At 40.3% G+C, this 6,106-nt stretch overlaps 1 non-coding gene across 1 annotated transcript; it reads left to right on the top strand.

Moving 5' to 3' along the window:
- The first annotated feature begins 386 nt into the window (after positions 1-386).
- trnat-agu (transfer RNA threonine (anticodon AGU)) lies at positions 387-461 on the top strand. Its single transcript has one exon. It is a non-coding gene; the product is annotated as a tRNA-Thr (tRNA).
- Positions 462-6,106: the final 5,645 nt, after the last annotated feature.

Raw genomic sequence — 6,106 nt, 5'->3', positions numbered from 1 at the left:
CCTGTCTATCTGTGACCCTATTTTCAAGGAACTATGAATCTGCATTCCTTTTTATAGCATTTCTGATAGTATCTCAGAGCTGATCTTTTTCAACCTTTTTCTAAACTGTTATCTCCATCCAGCGGCCTGTCCCAGTGATGCCACATTCTAGAAACAACCCCACTTGGCCCCAACAAATACCAGAATCCATCCCCACCCCCTCAAATACCAGAAGCCATTCCCACAGCAATGCCATCAAATTGTCCAAAAATATTCTGCTTAAACCAATTCAGCTGGAGAAATGGGTGGAACTGTCTGTTTAATCACAAAGTTACAGGTTAAGAATCCCAGATCAGGTGTTGTCAATCAAAATTTTATTTTCTGAACTTTTCCCATGATATGGCTGCAGCACCATGGCTTAGATGGTTAAAGCACCTGACTAGTAAACAGGAGATACCTGGGTTCAAATCCCAGTGGTGCCTGCTGTCTGTATCAAAAGTTTGCTCTTTTATCTTCTTGGGGTGGCACGATGGCTCAGTGGTTAGCACTGTATCCTCAGGGACCTGGGTTTGATTCCAGCCTTGGGCAACTGTCTGTGTGGAGTTTGCACATTCTCCTCATGTCTGCGTGGGTTTCCTCCCACAGTCCAAAGATGTGCAGGTTTAGCGAATTGGCCATGCTAAATTGCCCACAGTGTTAGATGCTTTAGTCAGAGGGAAATGGGTCTGGGTGGGTTACTCTTCGGAGAGTCAGTGTGGACTTGTTGGGCTGAAGGGCCTGTTTCTACACTGTAGGGAATCTAATCTAATATCTTGCCACCTGTCAAACTTTGTAGGTGAAAAGTGTTAAAGGAAGCGTGGATTTTTTTTAAAAAATTTATTTTACAATAACAGGAATAAATTTACCAATAAAATAGTCTTTTATACATTTCAGTATGTTTGTTAATATATATTCTCAGAGACCTCAATCTTGTGACAAACCTTGTGATATTATTCTGAGAGCTATTATCCTGTCAGCTGAAGAGAGGTAACAACTACATCTGTGCTGGCAATTCCCAAAATACCAGAATCTGACTGTGTGCAATGCTGAGTATTTTCCAGCATGCACTTGTATGACTCACTCAGCTATGTTGTGCAGCAAAATGAAGCATGTCTTTTCTCAGACTAGAACAGCAATTATAAGCTTGTGAACAGTGCACTCGGTGAAGCACAGAGTGCAAATGAGCAGAAGCAGGTGGAGGTGGCACAAGGGTCTCAGGAAGCAGCTGGTTGGAGGGTGAGATTGCTTCTATCCATGGCTGTTAAGGACAGGCATTGATCTCTGGAACTCAGCCTTTAAAAATAGGATGTTTTCTGAGCATGAAAGTTGGGATATCAGGTCAGTATGGACGAGTTGGATCGAAGGGTCTGTTTCTGTGCTGTACATTTCTATGACTCTATGACTCTATCGTTGGAGCCAATGGGGAGCACCCTAACCTGCTTTCACCACATTACAGTTGCATTAGACAATTCCAGATCACATGCTTTGGACCGCACATCGTAAGAGACCCCATGGAAGAAACTCTAATGGTAGGCTTCACATTTCTCATGAATGTTGTTGAACCAGCTCCTGCCAAGGTAGCTTGGGTGATCAAATGAACAGAGTTATTAGTGTATGCATTGAAATTGTCACTGCTGCCAAGAAATCTGCTGACCCCACCAAATCAGCACATGTACATGCAATGTCCACTAGACATTGCCTACGGAGCAAAATTGGGCAGAAAAATAAATAAATCCGCAACAGCGTATCCAAAACATTACCCAAAATATCTTCTCTTGTCTGTAGAACCAAATAGCAGGATTCATACACAAGGCAGAGCTTTGAAAATTTCTTTCATGGGATGAGATATTATTGACAAGGCCAGCATTTGTTCCCTAACTTAACTGCCCTTGAACTGAAAGCTTGTTAGTCAACCATATTTCTGTGGATCTGGAGTCATACATAGGCCAGACACAAGGTAAGGCTGAAAGAACTCCTTCACTAAAGGACATTAGTGAGTTAGACGTCTTCTTATAGTTGTCATGGCCATTATTACTGAGACAAGCTTTTTATTCAAAATTTTGTTAAATGAGCTCAACATTTTCCAGGTTCCATGGTGGTATCTTAACCTATAATCCCGTGCACGAGCCTGGACTCCAGGATTTATGCTCCAGTGATAGTTCCATGATACCAACATGGGAGAGAGTCTCCAACACATCAGCAGTAGGCTGATATCTTTTCATGGGTTCAAGAGAAAGATTCCTAATTCCCCTGGTCGCACACAGAAGTATGTATTGTGGGCCTTTCTTTAAATGGTGTCAAAACAGTCCCTCTAAAGTTCACTGGTTACATCATTCAAGATTTGGCACAGTGAGACAGTGCATATGTGACGCAGGTTCTACCTATCAGTATCTGAATTTTTCAACTGAGGCCCTATAAATGCTACACAACCTGACTTGAAGCTAAATTTAAGTTGCAGCTGTAAGTTTCTGGCTGCCCTTTAACTAAGTTTTTATATTAAGATGTTGTCAACTACCTGTCAATGGCTGCATTTATTTGAGCAGAATTAGCAAAGTGGCACAACAGCTGGAAAAAGATACAAAAGTCATGATAATGTCACTGGCAGATCATGACAATGTTCAGATTCCTGGCCGGCTGAATAATGTTCAAAAGGCTGGTTGGAGGTCTCTCATCTACTTTTACCAAGGGTGCAATCAAAATGAAGATCAACTCCAGTGAGCATTGCAAATAGAGATGTCTCAATACTCCTTTAGGCAGCACAGGAAGCATCACACTTCAATAAATAGCTTAAATAACAACCATTTGTGAAGTTAACCATGGGTGTATAAACAGAAAGTCATAGCTTAGTCTAAAAATCATCAAGTTAAAAATCACACAACACCATGTTATAGTCCAACAGATTTAATTGGAAGCACACTAGTTTTCGAGTGAAAAATGTTTCAATGTATAATTTCAGTTACATCACACTGTAAATTTTTGCTATAAATTCTGTGTGTTAGGATTGAGCCCTCCACTATCACCTGATGAAGGAGCATCGCTCTGAAAGCTATGTGCTTCCAATTAAACCTGTTGGACTATAACCTGGTGTTGTGTGATTTTTAACTTTATACACCCCAGTCCAACACCGGCATCTCCAAAAATCACCAGTTTGACATAAAAATTAAATTCTGGAATTTTAGACATGTATCCACGTTTTCCAATTGGGGGAAACAGATAGATCCCACTTACAGGGTTGTGGATGGAACAGTTTTCCCAAGGAAGATGTTTATTATGGGATATCTGCTAATACCATTTTAAGATATTTTCTTTGAACTTTCTGGAACAGCAGCAAGGTTTGGAATATGTCAGCAGAACAACGAGCAGCCAGTTGGTGGAAAGTTCCTCCAGCAAATTGAAGACCAAAATCTGAATCGTATTCAATGATTAATGTTCAGAGTACTAGAAATTAGGGATATTTGTCCAGAAATGACTGTGTTTCATATATTTATATTAATGGCTTTGTGGAGTGTTTTACATCTGTTTGTTTTTTATTGGCAACATCCCTCATAAATTGTTATGCAAATATGTTAAATTTTCATGTACTTCTGTCTCACAGAGTAATTTCTGAACTTTTTTTTGCAAATTGAGCCTAGAATTAACACTTCCTATTGCATCAGTCAACTTGATGTTTCTCCAAGATAATTATTTCTTAGCTCAGGCTCCAGGAATTGTCGAATGAATATAGCATGAAATGAAAATTTTAGAAATAATTCCTTGTTTTCTGCAGTGTTCAGGATTTAATTGATTTGTTAATGATGGTATTCCTACATACTATAAGAGGGAAGCTATTTTAGCCAGGCCTCTCCAATCGTAACAAGACATTAGTCAAGAAGTGTGGCAGGAGAGAGGTGGAATGAGGAGGTCAGCGGTTTCATTTTCCTTAAGTAAAATGCATCAAATTAATCAGTGCTTGCTCCGACGGTACTTGTGAAGACAAGCACTCACATCTCATTTATGTCTCCCACCGCAGTCTGGGAGCTCTGAAGCTGACAGGTGGTGTCTTGAGCTCTGAGCAACTTGCAATGATGTAATCTTATCTGAAGGCAAGTAGGGCCAAGTGGTACATAAGCCGAGTCACAAATTAATCGAGAGTTGTTGGCATAGTCCAGGAGCTACAGAACTGCTCCAGCACAAACTTGCGTTTACCAGAGATGCTGTTGTTTTTGTATCCTTAACATGAACAGCCACTCATCACAAAAGCATGTTGTGTTTTGCAAACAGGGTTGCAACGACCCAAGAGTAGATTTTGTCTCTGAAATACTGGTAACAGAATCACAAATTGTTTTATAAAGAATATGCTGCTAATAGAGATTTATATAATCATGAGGGCTGTGGAGAGGATAAATAGACAAAGTCTTTTCCCTGGGGTGGGGGAGTCCAGAACTAGAGGGCATAGGTTTAGAGTGAGAAGGGAAAGATATAAAAGAGATCTAAGAGGCAACATTTTCATGCAGAGGGTGGTACATGTATGGAATGAGGTGAACAGAGGAAGTGGTGGAAGCTGGTATAATTGCAACATTTAAAAGGAGTCTGGATGGATATATGAATAGGATGAGTTTCGAGCGATATGGGCCAAGTGCTGGCAAATGGGACTAGAATAGGATGGGATAGCTGGTCGGCATGGACGTGTTGGACTGAAGGGTCTGTTTTTGTGCTGTACATCACTATGACTCTAAAAGGATTTGCTACAAACTGGGGAGGGGAAGCCTTAGACTCCTTACCATAAATCTTGCCATGGCTCTCAGAAACATCTCACAATATTTCCCTTGCATTGATGCATTGTAAGCCTTTGCAAGTCAGTTTCACACTCAAGATCCCAGAAGTGGAATAGCACTTTTCCCAATTCAAATTTGATGTCTGGATGTGTTGCTGCATCAAGTAGATACGTTAAGATTCACTCCATATAACGTCCTGGGCTCAGTTCCTTAAGGATAGCAATGCACTGTGGAGATGGCAATTAAACTCAGACTTCAATATCACAAATGGATACCATTTGAATACTACAGCCAATGCATAAACTTGCAGTCCTCGTAAGAAAAATTCAGCTTGACACTTGTTCTTCACAGAGAAAATCTGGAACTTGTAGCCTCTTGCAACAAGATTTTCTTCTTCAATTACAGTCAACAAATAGAACCTGGTCAGCAAAGGAGAAAAATTGGGTGGTGACCTTCTCTACCATTCTGTCATCGAGAATGCCAATTTCAGAGCTTTCCACCACAAAGCAATATTTATCACAGTGGCACCAAGATAGATAGAGTACAACAAAGATGGAAGCCCTTTTGCCCATTGATTCCATGCTATTACAACATGTACAGAACAATCTCAGTTATCCGAACAAGATCTCAAGGTCCTATTAAAAACGTTAAATCAACGAGGTGTTACCGACACTGGTGCAAAGATCGTGTCTTTTGTTTACAATGATTAAAAGTGAATTTGGATTACCTGTACTGGAGAACATGTGAAAACGTTACATCAAAGAGGTGTTACTGACACTGGTGCAACGATGGCATCTTTTGTTTATCATGTCTTGAGATAGCATCAAGCCATCGACAGTCACGGAGTGTTGGTACAATGGCTTGCATGTTGGTAGCCATGACAGTGAAGAGGACACCCATTCAGATCAAAGGGTAACAACTGAAATCACCAAGAACTGCAGACAGCTGGGATTAGGAGACTTCATAGAGGCTGAGATCGATGCTTGGGTAAACTGTGACAATGACATCGGAACAGAGACACTCAGTGATGATCAGATTATCAATATAGTCATGGAAGAACAGTGGAAAAGTAGATGATAAGAAAAATTGACACCTCCTGCAGCCCCCGTTAACGAAGCTATCGATAGTTTGTGACTTTTCATGGAGTAGTATGAAGCACAAGACAAAGTCAATGTCATTGTGTTGATGCATCTTCGCCAAATGTTATCGCTGGCAAAAAACCAGAAACACAAGCACCCCAAGCAACAGCGACTGGATATTTTCTTCGAAAAATAATAACTCAATGAATTTTATTTACACAGAAAGTGATTTTATTTGTAAAATATCATGAATTT

The sequence above is a fragment of the Chiloscyllium punctatum genome, chromosome 17 (assembly GCF_047496795.1).
Source record: "Chiloscyllium punctatum isolate Juve2018m chromosome 17, sChiPun1.3, whole genome shotgun sequence".
NCBI classification, from domain to species: Eukaryota; Metazoa; Chordata; class Chondrichthyes; order Orectolobiformes; family Hemiscylliidae; genus Chiloscyllium; species Chiloscyllium punctatum.
This window is presented reverse-complemented; position numbering and strand designations above follow the sequence as displayed.